The 22,159-nt window shown below is 32.7% G+C and overlaps 1 protein-coding gene across 2 annotated transcripts in view; it reads left to right on the forward strand.

Moving 5' to 3' along the window:
- Positions 1–22,159, forward strand: part of LOC129225132 (relaxin receptor 1-like) — a 377,647-nt gene that overhangs the window by 230,709 nt on the left and 124,779 nt on the right. For both annotated transcript variants that reach the window (XM_054859692.1, XM_054859693.1), the window contains exon 2: positions 3,761–3,881. The gene's annotated coding sequence lies outside the window, so the exon portion shown is untranslated. The remainder of the gene's footprint in view (positions 1–3,760; positions 3,882–22,159) is intronic.

Genomic DNA, 22,159 nt, shown 5'->3' on the forward strand with positions numbered 1-22,159 from the left:
TTGTACAGAAGAAATAAAAAAAAGGGGGTAAAAACAATCGATAAGCGCGTCAAATTAAAAGTACAACATTCGTAAAAATTTTCAACATTCGTCAATTTTTTTGATAACACATTTTTAATTTAATCTTAAATAAGTTCTGGAAAATTGGTGCTGATTAGTTGCTGTTATTACTTTATTTAATTTCGTGCATTATTGAAAAATTTGCAAAAATTAAATTTTGCATTTAAAAATTGTAGCTTATGTGAATCGAATTGGTGCGGAACGCTTTTTACTCTAATTTTTGGAGCCGATTTCAACGATACAGGGTGGTCCAAAATGTACGACGAAAAATAAACTATCGTTGTGGGAAAAAGCAAATTGCAAAAACATAAAATCTATTTTATTGAATAAAGATATGAATGTGGGAAGATAACATTTCCGGGCTTATTGGCCGTGGTCTAATTGGAGTAGAAATTCCAGACGTTTCGGCTTGCTTTGCTGCAGCCATCATCAGTGGTTTGAGTTTGGTGAGACTGATTCCTGGCTTCGGCGGCTCCCGTATTTAAGCACACTGCTGCTGGGCTGCTGGTCCTGATTGGGAGGCGTTCTCAAGCAGCAGACCACGGCCAATAAGCCCGGAAATGTTATCTCCCCATATTGACGCCGGCCGTGAAAGCCTTAAACAGTATTTAAAGATATGAATGACATTTAATATGCACTTTATTCGAAACGTCTACCGTCCCTGACTACAGGGTTTTAAGGACGCTTCTAAAACTACGTATAACTTGCTGGAGTGTGTCAAGACCACAGACCAACAAGTGCATCAACTTCCCATTTGATGGCCAATTTCGTGTCCTCCAGTGAGTCAGGTATTATAGTTTCCTAAATATTCTGTCGTTGATATAACCCAATGAGAAGAAGTCGCACGGATTTCAAGCCACGTAAAGACATCAGCAATGGGACGAATTCCAACCTGCATGAACCAGCACCGGCGTCCCATGTTGAGACGGCCCGCTTAAGGGCCATTCTTCAAAAAGTGTAACTTTTCTGTCACACGCCTTTTACAGTAAAACCGTTAAGGAACTATTCATTTAACAATAATTTTTAATTTCATCAAATATATATCTATTTAAACCTGCCAACAAATTTTTAATAATAATTTTTATTTTAGTATATTTTTGGTTCACCATATGTGAATTTTCACCTCCGTGGCATGTCACACACCTTGTGTGACTATGTTTCTTTATAACGTGTTTAATTAAAATTATATACTTATTTATTCGTTATTCCTTTCACAAGTGTCTCATATACTAATTTTTTAAGTATATTTAATTTTTAATATTGTGTTTTAGTAGGACAAGGAGTCATGTCACACAAATTCTCACCTCCATTACCTAAACACAAAATTCCACTGCTCATTAACACGAGGCAGTAATGACATCAATTTTTATTTTCCATGATACAAGGAAGCCCCCTTGTTTATTTTTAACCATAGCTGAAGTTGTGAGATTTTTGTCGAAAAACAAAAATATAGATATTGCTTTAAAAACTTAGTATGGTTATTCTGACTTCTCACCTTTGTGAACTTGAATTTCAGGGATGTAAATTAATGTAAAAAAAAAATGAACATGCTTTCATATGCTTAACATGTGCAGATTGTAGCAACGAAGAAAAAAAATTTCCCTGAAAAATGTATCGGTTAGGCCTATATTAATGGAAAATTCCTCACCACCGTGAATCTCACCTCCGTGACAGACCTTATCAATGTCATTACTTCTGAGGTGAAAATAAATGATGGAGGAGAAATACTTCAATAATAGGCATTCTATCACAATTATAAATTGCCAGTGTATCCTCAAATTTACTAAATACTTATTTTTAACATACATTTTAAACAGCTAATTAAGCCGTACTTTAACTAAGAGAGCTTAATATTATATTCCCACTAACCATTAAAATAGCTGATTGTTTGCACAATTAACAAAATTACTACTTTGATATGAAATTGGCCTCGATTTTTAAATATTAAAAGTTTTTCCTTTTTTTTCATATCCGTGAACATTGCATATAATTATATATTTTTATTTATGAGTAAAATAATTGCAACTTAGCTGGGTCATTGTTTATGGTTACTTCTAGTAGGTAACCTTTCATTTAAGAATGAAAAAAAAAAAAGAAAGAAAGAAAACAAAAGGTTTCGAAATTGAAAAATATTTGCGTTCAAAAGTTACGTTTTCTAGAGAATGACCCTTAAAGGATAAAATGACGTTCTAGCAACTCTCGATACTTCACTCATGTGACCAGATCATCAATGAATATCGGAATAATTATCCTCTTCGAGGAGATAACACATCACACTCCGACCTTTTGAGGATGCAGTGGTGAGAGGATACTGAGATGAAGATTTTCTGTACCCCGAAAACACCTGTTCTGCCTTTGAAAGCAGGGTTGGAACCAGGTTTGGAACACCAGTCTGCGATGGTTGACGTTTCGATCATCTTGTACATTAGGTGCCATTTGTATCTTTAATAGAAAATCGCTCATCAAGGTATGAAGGGTGAAAATTGCTTCTTCATTTGAACGAAGCCATTGTGTGTTTGATAGTTGAAATTGGTAACCCTAACTCCAGTGATTTAACCCTAAACTCCAGCAGGTAGCGTTCATTGTTGACCATTTTATTTTTGTTTCTTCATTCCCCTGAAATGACACAGTCTTACCAGTAAAACAGTTAATTTACCGGATCGAGTTCAGCCTTGTCACAATAAAGCCTTTCAATGCATGTTAAACTATTACCAAAACATATTATCAAATCATATCTATTAATCATATATATCACATTATCATGCCGTGGCGCGAGTTTTATTGTTGAAACTCGCGGGTTGCTCGATCATTGGGTGTTATTTAGATGAGGATTAAATAAATAGGTTTCATGTTCTTAAATTGTGCTTTTTTCCGTTGCGATCTCTCACTTTATATTATGTGTTTTGGATTATCCTGTAGCTTTTTAGAAATCAAGACACAAAAGTTTATTAATTGCAATCGCAGGAGGTAAAAAAAGTAATAATTAAGCACATTTTAGTCATAACTCTAACATATTTTTAGCGTTAACCAGAATAGTATCCTAATGATATATTAATGTATGTTATTAATTTAAGGCCTACGAGAGCCCATGTCAGCTTAGTTGGAAAGTAGGGGCCCGACACTTAGAAAGGCTTGGCTCGATATCAAAGTAGAATTTTTTTTGCAAGTAATATGGTTTGAGGGGGTTTGGTGACGAAACTGACAAGGGGTCGACCTTGGCTCTTGGCGGTTCTGTTTTTATTTATTATTGGAATAATATTTGGTTAACGCTCAAAGAGAATTACCTGGTGGCATGTATAATGACGTCAGTTTTAATTAAAGGGAAAAAAAGGTTAATCTGACTAATACTAGTTTTAATGATTTTTTTTTTTTGAATTCAGAAAAAGATAACTGTTTAGTAGTATGAAAAAAATAAAGCAAGCGAAGACCTTTTGAAAATACATTTTGATGGTTTGCTGCGGTAATAAACATTCTATTCAACGTCATAAAAGTGAACATTTTTTTTTTTACTATTTGCACAGACAAACTAATTTTTAAAACCCAGTCCAAGCGATAAACAGAGGCTGTGTCAGTTCTGAACACAACAGAATCCTGCTTTAGAGGTTTCAGCAGTATTAAAACATCAATCAGCTGAGGGCTTAGTTCTAATGTGTGTTGTAGTTAACTTTAATTTATTTTAATCAATCTTTTTTCTTTTCAGTCTGATGAATCCTTTTAATGATGTCCGGCTGAAAACTTCCGGATGTCGACATGCTGAATCTACCGCGTTAAGTTCCGACTCTGTAGACTAAAGAAATCTGCTATAAAACTAAAAGATCAAGGTAAGGAACATTCAGTAAAATGAATTAGTAGTGCTTCGTGGCTAAGATGTTTGTGAATTATAAGTTACAAAGATGAAAATTACACTGAAATCCCGTTACAACGAATACCAATTCAACGAAATATCCATTTCACCGAACTACATTAACGGTACCGATTAAATTGCCATTAAAACGAACAGAAGTTGCGATCCCTTGAAGTTCGTTAGAATGAGATTTAATTGCATATTAACTTCCGTTAAGGAATAAACTGAAAAAAAATACATAAAAATAAGAAAAAATGGAAAACTAATAGAACTACAACATTAACTTCAAAATATGTGGCGATTTTGTGTATTATTTCTGTGTTGATACACTGCAAGCGATAAAAATGATTCGAGTACTAGGATCGAATTTTGAACTCTCTCTGTTCAGTGAAATAAAAGCTCAAAATGTACAAAGTTATTTAATAGCCGAGTCGCAGGCTGCTATTCTAGCCACCTTGGCTGCTAGTTTATTTTTAATCATTGAGTGCGGATCAACTTGGTTTTACTTTTGCTCCAAAGAGAAAAGAAAACATGACATAAATCCTGACATAGAACAATTTTTAGCCAGATGTGAATAAATTCTTGCAGTTTTAAATAATGTTAGTTAAAATAAAATAATAGTTTAAAAAGCTAAAAAAAAAAAACACGCTTTCGTAGCAAAATGAACTAAAAAGTGAAAAATAATCTTTGGATGATAGTAGTTGACCAATCCCTTAATTTTAATGTAATGCAAAAAGCGTGGGGTGCTGTCTATTTACATTTTTGCTTCGACAACAAATGGAAGAAATTCAAGACAACTGATAAGAAGCTTTTTTGTATTACATTAAAATTAAGTGATTGGTCAACTACTATCATCCAAAGATTATTTTTCACTTTTTAGTTCATTTTGCTACGAAAGCGTGTTTTTTTAGTTTTTTAAACTATTGTTTTATTTTTCTGTTTTTAGTCTTGTGTTGGAGAATTATCAGGCGACGAAATTATTTATAAAACGAGTGCGAGGTAATATCTTAAAGTTAAGACAAGGGCACCCCGATGGGAAGCTACTGTGAGTCATCGATGTATGTTTGCGGAAATCATATTTATATTACTTTGGAAATTTGAGATGCATTTGAATAAAAGTTTTGTTCAACAATGGTCTGATCAGCAATGAATTTCCAATTGAAGGCTCATCTAAATTTTGGCATGAAATTAGTTAAAAGCAATAATATTTCATGTTCTATTTACCTTGGAACATTGGAACAAATTTTGTCTGATGCAGAAAAATTAAAGGTTTTTGTAGATATTTTTAAATATTTTTTGCGAGCATTTTTTAATGTATTTTTTTATAATTTTCCTTTTTCACATTGTTGGATTTATGCCAAAATATTGATTAAAATTGGAGGAAACTAACAATTAAGAGAGTTAATTAATTAATTTGATTATCGAACATTGCATTGTCATCGGGTCTGAGGTCGCGTGCCAAATTTCAAAAGAATCCGATCGCAGGAAGTAGGCGAAATTTGAGCTGCAAGATTCCGTTACAAGATATATACAGACATACATACAGGTGAAGCTAATAAAAGCGTGTTAAAAAAAAGCTTTAAGATTTATAAATAATTTTCCTTTTAATTTGATCTTTATCTAATCAAGTTTCTTTTTCTATTAGTAATATATTAGCTAAAGACGTGTAGAAGGAGCTAACATCGAAATCTGAAAATGTCGTCCATAAAAGAAAAAAACCAAAAAACTCCCAGGTACGGTTGAGGATCCATCCCACCCCCTCCCCGAACCTCTGACTTTAACAGATATTTCCAATCCTAATATGGTAGTTTGCATCTATATAAGGAATGCTATGACCAAACATTCACTCCCCACAAGGTAAATTCTGTTTGTTCTAGTGCCTGGCGCAAAGTGGAAAATGGTCTAAAACAGTGGTGCTCAACCTTTTTCTATCCGAGAGCCGCACTTCTAATTAAAAGGATTCTCTAGGGCCAGAACACATATAAAATTTTAAAATATTTAACCTTTTTTATAAACAACATGGGGAAATATGAAAAAGAAAGAAAAGTAAGAATCAATAATTGTTGCTATCATTACTTGATGCTTCTTTTATTAATTGCGTCTGTTTTCCAGAAACCAATGTCTGAATATTTGGCTCCAAATTGTACCATTGGCATCAATCGTGCTTTTAGATTTGTAGCATTCAAACAAAACAACGGATCATATGGATCAGCATCGCGTTTCGGATGTGGCCCACGGGCCGTAGGTTCAGCACCCCTGGTATAAATCTTCTCAGAACTTTGAAAGGTGTACGCATAAATTAATGACGTATTGAAAAAAACTTTTGTAATAAGGATGGAAATAAAGAAAAAACGATGTTTAGATCTGAAGAAGTTTTTTTAAACTCCTTTAGACCTGGTGTCCGGTATACCGGACATACACTTTAAACAGCTGCTAATCATTTAATAATTGATTTAATTAGTTGATTTTTTTTGTAGTTGACTCTTTACATTCTACTTATTATAATCTGTGAAATAATTTTTCGTTTTGGGATTGACAACATGGATTTTCATCTGAAAAACGAGGTTTTTTTCCTGATTTTTTTAAAAATATATAATCTTTAATTAATCGTTTCAAACGCTTATATTATGTTTTATAATTGTTTGTAAAACATTTTATAATGAAGTTTGTTCGGTATTTTATCGTTTTTGTATATGAATTATTGATTTCAAAAATATAAGTCCGGAATATTTGACCTGCCATAATTCTTTTAATTTTTCTCCTACAAACTCAAAATTTTTACCCTTTACCATAGTACACTGTGTACCAAATATCAACATTTTTGGTCCAATATTTCATAATTCCGACTAAAGGGGTTAAAAAATGAATCGGCTTTTCAATGTAAGCCTTCATTAACAATCTCCATAATGAAATCGACAAGAAAATAATGAAACGAGATATATATATTGAAAAAACGAACTTTGACATAAATGCATTAGAATTCAGCAATATGTTAAGTAACGAAACTACAGTGGCCGCTGCTTTTTGAATCACGTTTGTTCTAAACAGTTTTGATTTCATAAAGCAGCTGATTCTATAAAGCGGCTAAGTCAATAAAGCTGGATTTTGTTCCGTTTTTGACAATTTGATTCATTAAAGCGGCTGATTCAATTAACCGGCGTCCACTGTACCGAAAAAAGGAACTGCAAGACAAGTATTAATGGTACTCAACGATAGTATTATAACTTTAACTCAGAGATTTTCGGCCTCAATTCCTTTGCTCCACCCCGTATATTGAAATCCGGAACCTCTACTAAAACAGCTTTTCAGTCTTCTCGAGTCTTATTAAAACCCAGAAGTCAAATTATTCTCGCTGGAGAGGAGAATAGAATCCCATCTCCTACCGCCTAGCATTCCCGTTAGAAAATACGGCATGTGCTCTGATTTAGCGTGTGATTAATGACTGTAGGCGCTAAATTTACGATGATGATCTGGGAAGGTCGTCTTACAGTAGCACTCTTCTTGTAAATCGATATAGATAGAGAAGGCCGTCCAGCTTAAAAGGGAGTCTTTGTTAATAAGATAAACTCTAGGCCATTAAGAAGTGTTTATGATTAAAATAAATGAATGCGAAAAAAGATGAATAGAAGCGAAGAAGCTAGTGTCTTTTGGATTATGAGAACTAGTATAATGCTTAGAGAACTAGTACTTATCGAGTTCAGGGGCACCCCGATGGGAGGTCACTGTGGCCCCCTGAAAATTTCCTTATTCGGAAAATTTTGTCTGACAATTCGCCAAAAATGTTATCACTCTGCAAAAGTTGGAGTTCTATTCTGCAAAATTATCATCATTCGTAAAATTTGGAGTCCCATTTGGAAAAAAATATCATCATTCAGGAAAAATTGGTGAAATTGCGAATTTCAACCCTCTCAAAAATTTTAGTTTGGGACGCCACTGATCGAGCTGCCATTAAACATAGAGCTCATAATACAAGACCCCAATTGCAAATTTCTACCCCCATCTGTTTTTAGACAAAAAAAAAAAAAAAATGTTCATGCATAATGATGAATTTCGAGGAATGTATTTCTGTCTGGTTGCCTATGAAAATATAGGCGGAGGTAGGGGAACTCACGCCGCCACGTTGAATTTTCGGTGCGTTTTTTTTTTCTTGTTCAGTTTTCGTTTCATGCCTCAAAAATCATTGACTTTCTGGTAAAACCATTACTGGCAAATTAAAGTGCATAAAATTGCCACTAAAACAGTATTTTTATTATAGCTGGTATAACCCAAATTCAAAATAATATAATATTTTCCATTTTTTAGAAAAAAGTTTATTCTAACCAAATATAACTGCAAATTAGGTATTTAAATGACCGTAATACTTTTCTTAACTTTGATCTTAAAGTGTGCATTTCATTTCAAATATACTCAATTAAAAATAATCATTAGACAGAATAATCCAAAAGTTTAGTGATGAAGATTTACGTTGTCATAAAATTAGAATATTCAAATTTCAGGGGGGGGGGGGGGGACTTAAAAAAAAAAAAAAAACAACAATGCTAGAATGCGTCATTTTTTGCTGGATTCAATGCTTTAATCCTTTCTCACACGGATTCTACCACCTGTTTACATTAATCGTTTCTGACATTATTTACATACCCTCTTCAATGCAGCAACGAGCTCAATTTTGTTGGAGGGGGTTTTGTTGCAGTAGGTCTTGAACCACCTTCTTTAGATTTGACGGTACCCACAAAATTCTTGATCGTATTGAGATTGGATAGAGTTGCTTGACCAGTTTAATACTGAAATTCCTCTTTCTGTTTAAAATCTATGAGTCGATTTAGAGATGTAACAGGGAGTAGAATCTTGCTGAAAGATAAAATGTGTCACTAAATGGGTAACTGCTGTGCGTCAGATGAAGTAGCATGCAGTAATAATGATAACACAGTGTGGAAGTCACACATTGTTTTATTTTAAAATACATGTAACTTCCCAATTCCAACAGCCCTCATGCATTCACTAATTAAGAAGGGTGGGTCAAAGTGGAGAGAACGTCTTACACAAGATTTCTCGTACGCTTTTCTTTTTAAACGGTAAACCCGAACACTTTTCTTTTTCACAGATATTTCAAAAAAAAATCAGCACTGAATATAATATTTTTCCAACCTTGTTGCACCTCTTTGAGCTTTTCTTTGCTCCGGTAGAGTCGTGCTCGTTTCTGCTTCATGTTTATTTTTGGTCTTACTTCGTAGGTCTGCAATTCAAACTGATGTTTATGCAACCGTTCAAGTGTAGTTGGCGTGGATAAGATAACTATACATTCTGTCCAACACTTATGGACGTAAGAAGCATTTTTCCACGATGATTTAAAAAAAAAAAAAACTTTAATGTTGGTTCATATCTGCCAGGTGTTACAATTTTTCTACCTCGTTTACTTCGGTTAATTTTTAATTGAGCAGTCCTTCTATATTCCTTAAAAATCTTACATACCATAGATTGTAAAACGTTCATTTGAATTGAGTTGGATAGTTTTTTTCTAACTTTAAGAAACGATACAATATGTAACATCGTTTTTTTCCTATTTACCACCTTGACGACCCATTTTGAGCAATAAAAGGATTTTAAAAGTGCCTTAAAATTATCCGGGCACCAAACTCCATAGTTGTGACAAACTATAGGGTAACAGGTATGCAAATATTTTAGCTATTTTTTAAAATTCACATTGAATAAATAGATTATTCTAATTTTTCGACCCAAGTAAAAAGTCTATCTATTTTTCCAATGTGTTAATGATCTATAAATTGTTAAAATAATACCTGATAAATTGTTTAACTTGATTTATCAAATCATGAATCACGAGTTTTAATCTTTTAAATTTTCATGCGTTCATTTTTTTCCCGACTCGAGGACAAGTTTTGTTCAAGCAGTTCTGATATTCTATTATTTTAAATTTAGGTTGCAGAATTCATGTCAATTCAATAAGGGCTGTAACATGATGGTCTCGGATTTTTTTTTTAATTTAACATTTGTTAAAATTCATAAAAAATTAAGTACTTTTTTTTGTTGTTTTTCCGAGAAAAGAATAATAGGCCGAAATACAAACCACCAAAGATGGCGATCCTGTCATGATTTCTCACTTGGGATTTTCATCAAAATCTTTAAAATACATTATCTCAGAAACAGTCGAACATATTTTGTTGCGGTTTGTTTTATTTAAAAGGGTATTTTTTCTTGATTAAAAAATATGCAACATTTTGAAATATGTGCTTTAATTTTTTTCAACAGTCTTTTTTTTTTAAAGTGTAAAATAATGTTTTTGATTTTTCTCAAATATGTCAATTTGAAATTTTTTTATTTTTTAACTGCTTATTAGTACCAGTGAGCACTATGTTCCCTGAAAAGGATAGCTTCCACTTTTTCGTTAAACAGATTTTAGAGGCATTTTAAAAAATGAGGGTTTTTAAGGAACTCTTTACGTAATTGCAGACCTGAAAATTCAAAAAAAAAATTCCGCAACAAGGGGCCAGAAAACGCTTTTAATTAAGTTATATAGCAACATTTTCATTTTGAGTAGCCATTTTATTCAGGATATGAAATTTAGTGAGAACATTTAGCTTAACCATTCTTTCGGCACTACATTGAAAGTTTGCATCGTGAAAAACAGCGAATCGACTGGAGACCGTGTTCTGGTTTTCATAAAAAAAATAAAACTCTTGGATAAAGTCGAGACTCAAAATGAAAATTTCGCTATATAAACTAATTAAAAGTACATGATAATTTACTGAATATAATTAAAAGTGTTTTCTGGCCACTTGTTTAGGAAATTTTTTTTTTGAATTTTCAGATCTTCAATTATGTAAAGAGTTCAATAAAAACTCTCATTTTTTCAAATGCCTCTAAAACCCTTTAAACGAAGAAGTGCAAGCTCTACTTTTCAGGGAACGTAGTGCTCAATAGTACTAATAAACTGTAAAAAAATGCGTATTTTTGAAATTGACATAGTTGAGAAAAACCAAAACATTGTTTTATTTTTTTTTTCAAAAAACTGGAAAAAAAACTAAAGTACATATTTCAAAATGTAGCATATGTTTTTAAACAAAAAACAATTTCCTTTTAAATAAAACCAACCGCAATAAAGTAGATTCTACCGTTCCTGAGATGATGTACTTTAAAGATTTTGACGAAAATCCCAAGTGAGAAATAGTGACAGGACCGCCATCTTTGGAGGCCTGTATCTCGGCCCAAAAACCTTTTTTGGACAAAAAAAAAAAAGTGTTTCTTAATTTTTTATGAATTTTAACGTATGTTAAATTTAAAAAAAATCCGAGACCATGATGTTACAGCCCTTGATGAATTGACATGGATTCTACCAGCTGTATAAATTTTACAAAAGATATTTTGCTTCAAAGTTCGTGGATTTTTGAAAAAATGACAAATGTCCACTTTTGTTTTATATTTTGGGACTCTGAAAGATTTGTTTTTGTTTTTGATATTTGCATCTTGTTGCAATGCAATTAATTATTGGTTTCGAATATTTTTCTAATTATAACAAAATGTTTTTTATCAAGACAACGCGACTTTAAGGAGAATTCAAAAGAAAGTTTCTAACTATATAATGCTGTTTGGGTCAATTTAATTTTGTAGTGCTTCAACTTTTGTGCAGATTTGTTGAGTGCAGCCAAAAAATACTTGATTATTTAAGAATAAATTAATTAATTTATTTTAAAAATCTGACAGATTTTGTGCGTTGTATGTTTATTTTTGTGTATGAGCAATATTAACTCCAAAATATTATTTTGTTGTCGAATAATAATAATACAGTTGAACTCATTTATAAAGAGCGCTGATTTAATGAAAACCCGGATTTAGCGAGGAAATCAGAAATACTTGGATGGTACAATGCTAAGTCTTTGGGAGCATAACTCGTTTTTAACGAGGAAACCCCGCTTAATGCGAGCAATATTTTTGCGATTCATAAAATTTTTATTGATTTCCAGCTCAACTTAGCCTTTTTTGTTAAATTTTCTTTAACATTCCAAAAGATAAACAAGGATAAACAATCCTGAGAACAAGCGGTGACAGCACATTTTTTAATTTGTAGAGTAAATAAACTTTTAAAAATTGCACGTGTGTATATTTATATCCACAAAAACAATGACATAAGAAAGATACATTCAGACGTTTCAAAGCAAAGTAACCTACTTCTTTGGAAGACGGTGATTAAAAAGAAAAAAAAAAAAAAGGCTACAATGATGTATTTTTATGATTTTTTTCATGAACTCGTTTTTTACGAGCACTCGGCTGTAACGAGCAAATATCGCAGTACCTTTGCGCTCGGTTTTAAGCGAGTTCGACTGTAATAATAAAACTACATCTTCACTGTTGTGTAAGCTTTTAAAAATGTTTTACTTGCTTTATCATCTAACTTATGTGTAATAGCTTTCCTGAACTTATTAATGGTAAAATTATTTCCATATTGCATTTATTTTTGTACGGAAGAAGAGCAGTTAAAAATATTTTCTCATATTCCTTCTTGATGTTTTGATTGTTCCAAAAGCACTGCTTTAAGCTCTTAGAACATCAGTTCCAAAGCCCACCCGACGGATCAAATCTGTTTTCGTGACAGCTCCAGATGATGAGCACCTGATGACAGCAGACGCATTTCTTGCAAAAATACTTCGCCATTTTAATCAGTCTAATGCGGTCGATTCCGCAAAGCGTTAACAGGGAATCGTAAGACTCTTTGAGTTCTGTAGAACTTAGCTTGGAAGAAGTTTTCTTGTTTCTTTAACCTTCTGAAGTTTCTTTTCATCACTCTTTTATTTGTGCACGTGTGTGTGAGTGAGTGTATTTTAGAACTTCGTCATTTCTGTTTCCTAGCATCGAAAATTCGTTTGTGGTTTCGGACGTTATGCGTTTAAAAATCAGAGCACTGTGAGGAAAGGAAGTACTTTTAGATTAATATTTTCAAAATCAAGAATATCAGTTTTTGAGCAGTCATGATTGCTTATTGTTTTCACTTGACCGTAATTGATGTTCTTTTGATTTTATTTTTCTATGTCTATCAGGGGTACTCACAAAAGGAGGATTATGGCGCAAGTTGAAATTAAAAAATATTTTTTTTTGGGGGGGGGGGGGATTTCAATTAAAAAAATTAATTTTTTTAAATTTATTTTTTAATTTTAAATTTAAATTATTTATTTTGTTTTATCCTATTTAGATTTAATTTTATTTATTTATTTGTGTGTTTGTGTGTATGTAAGTCATAGGCGTAGCACAAAACGTTTATAATAAAATAATAATAATTATAATAATAATTAAAAGTAAATAAATAATTAAATTTGTTAAAAAAATAAAATAAAATAAAAAAAAAGTGAGCTAAAGAATAAAAACAAGAGAAAGAGGGTTTAGAACATTTTTCAGGGGGAATTACCGCCATTGAACTTGGGGGGATGGTCACCCCTGACGCCTATAATACAAATTCCTCAGTTCCACCGCACTCCATCCCACAACATCTAGCATCCATCACACATTAGAGGTGCGACATCGATTCCAAAACATCGATGTTTTCAAACATCGATGTTTCCAAACATCGATGTTTTAAAACATCGATCTTTTTATCAATGTATAACATTCATTTTTGAATATACTACACTAATTTAAGCAATACAAAAAAATGCGTACCCGACGAATATATTAAAAATACTAAACCTTAAATCATGAACATAATTTAATAAGAATAATTTCGCAACATCTTGGTATAAAAGGAGGACAAAAATTAATAATATAAGACAAGCACCGATTAATACAAACTAGTTTTAGTTACAAGGAAATATTTTCAAGCTGATTGAAACTAAAAGTAAATTTACATCAAAAAAGAATCTAAGAAAAAATGGATCATAGCACTTACCGTCAGTTGAATGATGAGAAAAAGTTTTGCTAATTATTTTAAAAATACAAAATCAACTCCAACAATTATTTTTAAGAGCAAGAAATATGTGTTGTACTGTTAGTTAATAATTAAACACAAATTGTAAGTAATAGAGGGACGAATTGGTGGGGAAAAGCAATAAGTAACCCCGAATATTGGTGTTGACAGTTTGGACAAACGAAGTTTGTTTACTTTGTCCCCCAGAAGCGCATTTCTCTTTTCGCAGACTATCCCGCCAGTCAGATAAACATCTCTTTCCGATGGAACAGAAAAGTTTCCATCACTATCAAATACTTTAAAGCAACATTCACCAGCTCTGAATTTTTAAAGTTATAATTTTCACCGTAGTAACGTATATGATTTTCCTTAAGTTTAAGAACTGGTGCCTTAAAATAGACTGCAAGTTCTGCCACCAGACTACCAGTGTCAGGTTCTCCCAATAGCTTTGACCTCTCTTCCTCACTCTCTAGTAATCTTCTACTATCTTGTAGTCTTCCCGAAAATCATCCTCTGCACAGAAAATTGATCTTATAAAATGGGTGCAAAAAAAAAAAAAAAAATTTTGGCAACTTTATAAGTAAACTTAATTACCTAGCGAGAAAATTGGAGCAAATTTTATGATAATTTTCATTAAAATGTAAAAACATCAACATCGAAACCAAAACATCGATGGTCCAAAAAACATCGGAAGTAAAACATCGATGTTAAAAACATCGATGTTTTAACAAAAACATCGATGTTTCCAAAACATCGACATCGATGTCGCACCCCTATCACACATCATGCATCCAGGACCAGGGGCTTACACATGGTTGGAGAAGGGACACCTGTTTGTCCTGGTCCAAACCTGGAGTTTGGCCGAGATTTTTTAAAACGATGGGAGAAATATATTAAGAGACGTAGGGGTAAATCATATGGTGGGAGGCCCATTAAAGTCATTTGAGATGTGTACGAAAATTTCTGTGCGCGTCCCTGTCCAGGCCACAACAACTAACATCCAGCCCTAAGCAGGAATCAATTTAAACTTCGACATCTTGAATTCAGATTATGTTTTTCACAATCAGGATTACGATAAAAGCCATTTGTAGAAACAATAAACCCGACATGTGGGGTCCTATCGCAACTCGTGATTACGAAAAACATAATTTGAATTTCAGAAGTCAAATTTCATTTTTTTTTTTTTTGTTTTAATTAATGCTTCAGTATTTGTCGTTCCTAATCCTTCATGTCAATAGAAAGTTGTTTGAGTTCCTGTATGACAAGAGTGTTGATATCGACAATTTTAGCCCTGAAGTCGAATAAAAAGCAGGATGGAATAATGTCGTTCTCGCGAAAACAGTAGAAATAACACCCAAAACTTTTGAATTTTTCAAAACTAATTTTAATAGTTATTAGCAATTAGTAATACTTTTTTTTTAAATTTTTTTATTTAATAATGTGTAATCAAGTTGTAATAATATATGCATCTTACTGAGTTGTTTCCTCCTCTTCCAATGGTAGAGAGCTTGTTTCTCCTTTTCTGCAAATAATAAACTACCGTATGATCATTGCCATATATGACGGTATGTACACTAAGTTCTGTAGAAACGAGCTGATGTGTGCATCACATGACTTCCTTTTGCTCCAATTTAATGTCATTTTCCCATTATTGGCAAGTTTAATGTGATTCAATAGTTTTCTCTCTAAATATCACCACCAGTGACCAAATTGAAACCAGATTTTTTTAAAAAAAGAAAAAACCAGCCAAATTGGCGACAAAACTTGGCGACCAAAAGACTGGCGATATATCCAAATTATAACACCACTTTAGTATACATCGAAATTAACAATGATTTTCCTCCAAAAAGAGGCAAAATAACCCCCTTAGAAACACCCAAATGCAACCAAAAGGAGAGGTGCACAGCTAGACCTCACTAGGAGTCTACGTACCGAATTTCAACTTTCTAGGACATACCGTTCTTGAGTTATGCGACATACATACGCACATACGCACATACATACGTACATACAGACGCCACGAGAAAAGTCGTTATAATTAACTCGGGGAATGTCAAAATGGATATTTCGAGTGTTTATACGTTCTTAAGCACTTATCCGCGTGTGGTCGGGTACGGGTTGAAAAAAAAAAAAAAAAAAAAAAACTCAACATTAATTCGGGGGTGAGCAAAATGGCAATTAAGGCCGAATTCTGAGCGATTTTTTTTCGCCAATACAATAAATACTTCCTTTTACAAAAAAGGAAGTAAAAAACGCTCTGTCCCAAATTCGTGCAGCATAGTTTATTTAGTAGTTGTTTTGGAAGCATTTGTTGCTCCAGGATTTAAGTGAATATCTTTCGTTTGTTTTGTGAAAGAGTTGTGGTATAGCTGTTCTGAATCCGTTGTATAGCTGTTCTGTAGCTATTGTTGCTATTTATCAAAATTTCTTTTTTTTTTAACCTCATTTGATTTTTAGGCTTTGTAAATATTTTATTCTGAAATGAACTGAACTTTTATTTCTGAAATTTGTTTTCGTCGATTTATTTCTTTTCATACATTTTTCTCTAGATTTTATGCTGGCAACACGTAGTAGTTTTGCATCAAAACCACAATTATTTCAATTTTATTTAAAGAGGTTTTTCTTGAATTCTTCTTTTATTCTACAAGATAGTTTTCGTCGCAAAAAAATTCATTTTGCAATATCGTTGAACGTATATATTGTTCTCACAGTAAATCTTATTTTCAACGCGCTCTTTCTGCCTACTTGTTCATAAAATATTTTGTTACTTACTGGAACGGATTCTTAAAGAGTGTAATGAATAATGTGCTAACGGCATAAAAATTGAAAAAGTTAATTCTTTCGTATTATAAGTGGGAATAAAAAAAAAAAGAACATTAGAACGTGCTACTTTTAAAAGTTCTTTAATTTGAATAAAAGTATTTTAATGCTACTATTGATAACTGAATATATTTCAGTTGTTATCTGAGATTTAACTATTTGAATACCCTGAGGGAAAAATTATAGTTAAGTTTAAATAGATAGAAATTACACTTCCTGAGGTGAGCGTGTTTCAAGTGCAAGTGGTACATATTCTAAGAAAGTGTAACTGATAGTGTGCTAATAATGTAAAAATTCAGAAAAGATAAAAGAAAGAAGAAACTTAGAACGTCGTGCAACGTTTTAAAATACTTTCATTAGCATTTGGAACGTATTTTAATGTTGCTATTGTTCACTGAATATGTCCCAGCTCTATGTCTATAAGATTAAACTATTTGAGTATTCTGAGGAAAAAGGTATAGTTAAGTTTTAGTTAAAAGGAAATTGCATTTTCCCGGGGTAACGTGTTTTAAATGCGTGGGCATATTTTAGATTCTATTTTATCCATTCAACCTAATGAAATTTTTTTTCTTAAATTCAACTACTACGAAAATATTGGCGATAGGTTCTAAATATCTTTAGCAGTGGCACACACACGGGGAGGGGGGTCCTTGCGGACCCCCCCATCGCTCTTGAGTTTTTTTATTGGTTATAATCCTTTGTATGCAGTGCGTAAAATACCAAGTAAAGGTAATAATAATTCCAGATTTAGTACAAATGAAAAAATAAATTTATTTATCTTTTTCTTCCCATGCAACTGTATGTGCACATAAATTGTTCTGTCATAATGATTTTGCTTCACTGTTTTTGTTTTTGATTATGAAAAAAGTAAATACATTCATTCTTGTGCTTTTTGGTACTTTCATTAAGTATTTGATATTAATGAATTAATTTTAATGGCTATGTAATAATTCAATTTTATTTTGAATGTCTTTTGTTCCTGACAATCGATAAAATAAAAAGAACGTGTTTGGATGCATGCTGAAGTTTTATATGAGAATGGCGGACCTCCTATTTTGGACCCCCTCTCCCCTTTTGAACCCCCCTAACCTTTTGAAAAATTCCTGTGTGCGCCTCTGATCTTTATATTTTTTGTTGAGAATTCCATAAAATAGGAACCGGTTATTTACAGAATGCAATGGTTATTCAAGTTTTACGCTGTTAAGAAGTGAAATTTTTTTGAAACGTGTATTTTTCGACCAGCGTTTCTGAAATTTTTTTAATCCTACTTCCCCCTGTGAAGTAATAAAAATGGTAAACAAGCACTTCGCGACCCCTCTCTCCTTCCATCAGTCACAAATTGAGGAAATACGGTTGAGAGGGTTGAGCGATTTTTTGACGAAAAGGTAGTGCGGAATGTCACATATTATTCAGCTGAAATATTTCCAAATCATAATTTGTGTTCTACGGAGAATTTCTAAATAAACACACATTTTTACATACAAATGTTCCTAAAGGTGCCCGAACTCAAATTTTTGGGAGGGCGAAAGGTCTCAATTTGCCGAGTGGAATTCCAAATTTCGCCGAATGATGATTATTTTTCGGAATCTTATATTATTTAAAAACTGAACTTATGTATCTATGTCCGAGTTACTTCTCCCGAACGCCAGTGAACTGACCATCGAACCAGGTATCAATAGATTCTTAATTTTCTCGTCTTTATGCTTGGCTATTTACCATAATCCTCCGACAATAATTAGCGGAGATCAATTAAAAACTATTAATTATGATACTTAGATTTCGATTTAAAATACCTATTTTTCGAAGGTTTTCCTCCATTTAAATTATCATTCAGTACTTCATCCCAACTTTCCGTAAGAATGCTCTTATTAAAACTTGTAGCATGAAGAAAACCATTAAATGAAAGATCTATTCCATTTTTTTTCTCGAATATGAACAAACAAAATTCTGGCTTTGCTTTTAAGGCTTATCTTGTAATCGGGCGATTTAAAATGTTTCCTTTTTGGGGTTTTTTTCAAAAATCTGCCGCGAAATTTTACTGATTTTTTTATTTTTTAAATTTTTTTTTCAATCCTGATTGTTGAACACGCGTCACTTGACGCAACTTTTATTTTCGAGGTAGACCGTGCAAAGCCGGGCGACGCAGTTAGTAGAACTCAAAATTTCGCCGAATAATGATAATTCTGCCGAGTCGTCACACAAAATTTGCCGAATAAAGAAACTTTGTCAGGTCACAGTGACCTCCCATCTGGGCGAGTGCCCCTGAAGCATGTAAACAACTTTTACTTTGCTAGAGACCATGAAAAAAAAAAAAAAAAAATGAAGACTGCTGATTGGCTACCACGAAAAAACGTCATCCATATCCTTTAATGCTTACTTTGCATTGTCTAATTCTAATTAGTGTTTCATTTAAAACAAGATCGTCCAGACAATATTCGAGGGAAGAGTGGTATAAAAAACATTCAAACTTGAATTCAGAATTTCTGAGGAACGAAATTTGTTCACGTGCACTGGATGTGGGGGAAAAAAAAAGAAAAACATGGACAAGACACATCTTCGTCTGCTGACCAATCAGGATTCCCCAAAATATTACAAGGTCCCTAGCTGAGTAAAGATTGTTTATATGCGCCCTGAATGTACTCCATAACTATACAGATCTTACGCCATTCTACCTCAACGGCCCGAGTTTGAAACCCCATAGGTCTTCCATCCACACGTGGGGCAAATGCAGCGTATCCACCAGAAACAGGCCTTCTTTCGTTACTTCCTGTTCTTGTATCCACACACACACACGCATTCACATTCATATCTTTAATTCATGACACCTGGTGCTGAATGTACGACGCCCGTTTCACAGTATCGACCATTTTGCAGTAGCCTTCGTTTGATAAATTGATCTCTGTTCGACTCTGATACCTATGAAAGACTACTCTTTGTTCTTAAATCTGGAATGTGGCCAAATGGAATTGAAAAGAAAAGTGGAGGATGCAGATCATTTGCTTATTTAACCATTGAAATGTGTAAAACTACACCTAATTTTAAGGCTATTTAAAGTGGAAAATATTAAATCAATGAAAATATTGCTAAAAATAAAAATATATAGGTAAATAAAAAGTTGATCAAACATTGTGGAATAAAAATTGTAAAAGAAGATCAATAACAAAGGAAAATGTGTGTGTCAGTTAGTCTGTCACACTTCCCGCATTGGTCACTAATGGCAGAACACAGTACGATTCGGACAAAATACTTATGTTCGAAAAATCTCAGCCAGGAATCCTTATTTGTATTGTCAAAGGTTGCGTTTAAGTGTGTAAAAATGTTCGCTGCAATTTTCAGACAAAATGTTTATTGTTTACAGAAAAACATGACATTCGTTTTGTTCAGAAAATAGAGATGAGATATGATGTCTTCATTCAAACTATTTATTACTCAGTGGCGGACTTTCCACGTCGCAAATGTCACTATTGCGATGGGGTACGACTTTAGGCCCACATTTCTGCACATTTTGTCAAAATTGAGTTACGGTCATCAAGTGATTCTTTATAACGTATTTTACCATATACAATATTTTATAGTAGTTTATGAATGGGAAATGTTATTCAAAAAGTTCTGAAACATTGGAATCTGAATGAAGTATGTGAAGCAGTAAAACTTTGAAGCGCGCGATATTTCTCATTTTAAGCTCAACTGCAGACACGACTTTTGTAGTTAGCACGGCAGTATAAATGATTAACATTTTCAAACAAATTAAGAGACGCTATCTTAGAGTAACTGCAAAAACATATATATAAACGTATGCACTATATAATCAGATGTTGTCAGTTGAGATGTAAGAAGTGAAACGTAAAAAAAATATTTCAAATAAATATTTTTAGCAAATCGTTGAATGTAGTTCAGTTTTAATGTGTAATAATAGAGAAAACTTTAATTTCATAGGTATTATTATTATTGTGTTGATTTCATTACGTAACCAGAGTTTAATTTAATATTTTTTAAAATATAGACAATGTATTTTGGCAATGGAAAACTTAAATAAAAAATGGAAACTTTTTCATTGCTAACATTTTGACAGCCATTTGGCGTTTGGCAACAAACGCAATAATTGTTTTCAAATAACTTGGTGATATGGCTTCAAATTTGGTGCCAACCAGTGTCAGCTTGGCAAGATTGCAAACAAGCAGACTCGCGCTGATTTTAATGCTAGTTAGATAATTTTAAGAATAAGCATAAGAATTTAAAAACATCATTCTTTTAAGAAACATTTAAAAAAGTTAAATACACAGTCCTAAGTTATTGATCTTAGTAATTCTGCTAATCTCTTTCTTATAAGCTGCTTGGGTAATAATGCGAAATGCTAAGTAACACATAAGTTAATTTTAAGAAGGTATTAAAACACAATATTACACTTTCCTTGCACGAAATTATGAGGAACGAAAGGAATATTTAAAAGCTTGTTGAAAAATCCAGTACTGTAAGACTTTCATGAAAGCTTTGAAGTTATTTTAATTGTTCTGGAGAAATAATAGAGGATTTATTTATTTTAAAGCAAATTTTGAAAAATTGATCGCAAAGTAAACATCTATTTTTTCTGATAGAAAAGTGTGTGAGGAAGGAAAATAATCAAAACAATTTTAATTTCCCTTATTTTTCAGACGTGGCATTTTTCTCAAAACTTAGAAGACAATAGAACTGGGTTAGAATTTCCGAGATAAATACATCTTCAGATTTCTACGGTGGCAATTAAATTGATTTTAAATACTTGCTTGTTTCAGAACTTGGAAAACTTTGATTTTTATGCGGTGTAATCACTGTTATGAAACTTGATAATCTTCTATGTTTTCACTTTTTGATATCTTTAATTTTGTTCCTAATTTTGAAAATTGACTCCGTAATTCGAAAATGAAAAAATGCGTGCTTCAAATGAAAAGTGTGGTTTAAAAGATTCATTTATAGACATTTATGAGACGAACTAAATGTGTTTGAAATTAAAATGTTCTAAAAATCAAATGAATCAGTAAGTTTGTTACAAGTTAACTGGTTCTTTTTATACATCGCTCATTTGGAAGAACTGCCACAATACGAAGAAATGAAATTTTACATGAGAAGCGTTTGAAGTTTAACTCTTCTGGTTATTTCCTGTAAGAAAAGTTGAATTTGCTGTGCTCTCCAGTGGTTAATGTTCGAACAAAAAATCTGTTATTTTCCAAAGAAGATAACTTTCTTTGAAGGCTTTTATGCAAAAAAGAAAGAAAATTAAAATTTCGTGTTGTGGCACTCTTCTTCCAAACGAGCTATATATTCATACATATATACAGTAGTGTAGCTATGGGGGGGGGGGAGGGGCACCTCACCCTCCTGGAGGGTTGTAACTTGGGGGTTCTAAGTTTCGAATAGCGAACACCAACGGGGAATTAACAGGTGAGATTTTTACGCTGATAGAACAGTTATTTAACTTAAAGTAAAGTAGATGAATTACAACTTTTATCAAACTTTCGAATTTTGGTTTTGTCCCGCTTTATTGGCCAACT

Source organism: Uloborus diversus, chromosome 6 (assembly GCF_026930045.1).
Source record: "Uloborus diversus isolate 005 chromosome 6, Udiv.v.3.1, whole genome shotgun sequence".
Taxonomy (NCBI): Eukaryota; Metazoa; Arthropoda; class Arachnida; order Araneae; family Uloboridae; genus Uloborus; species Uloborus diversus.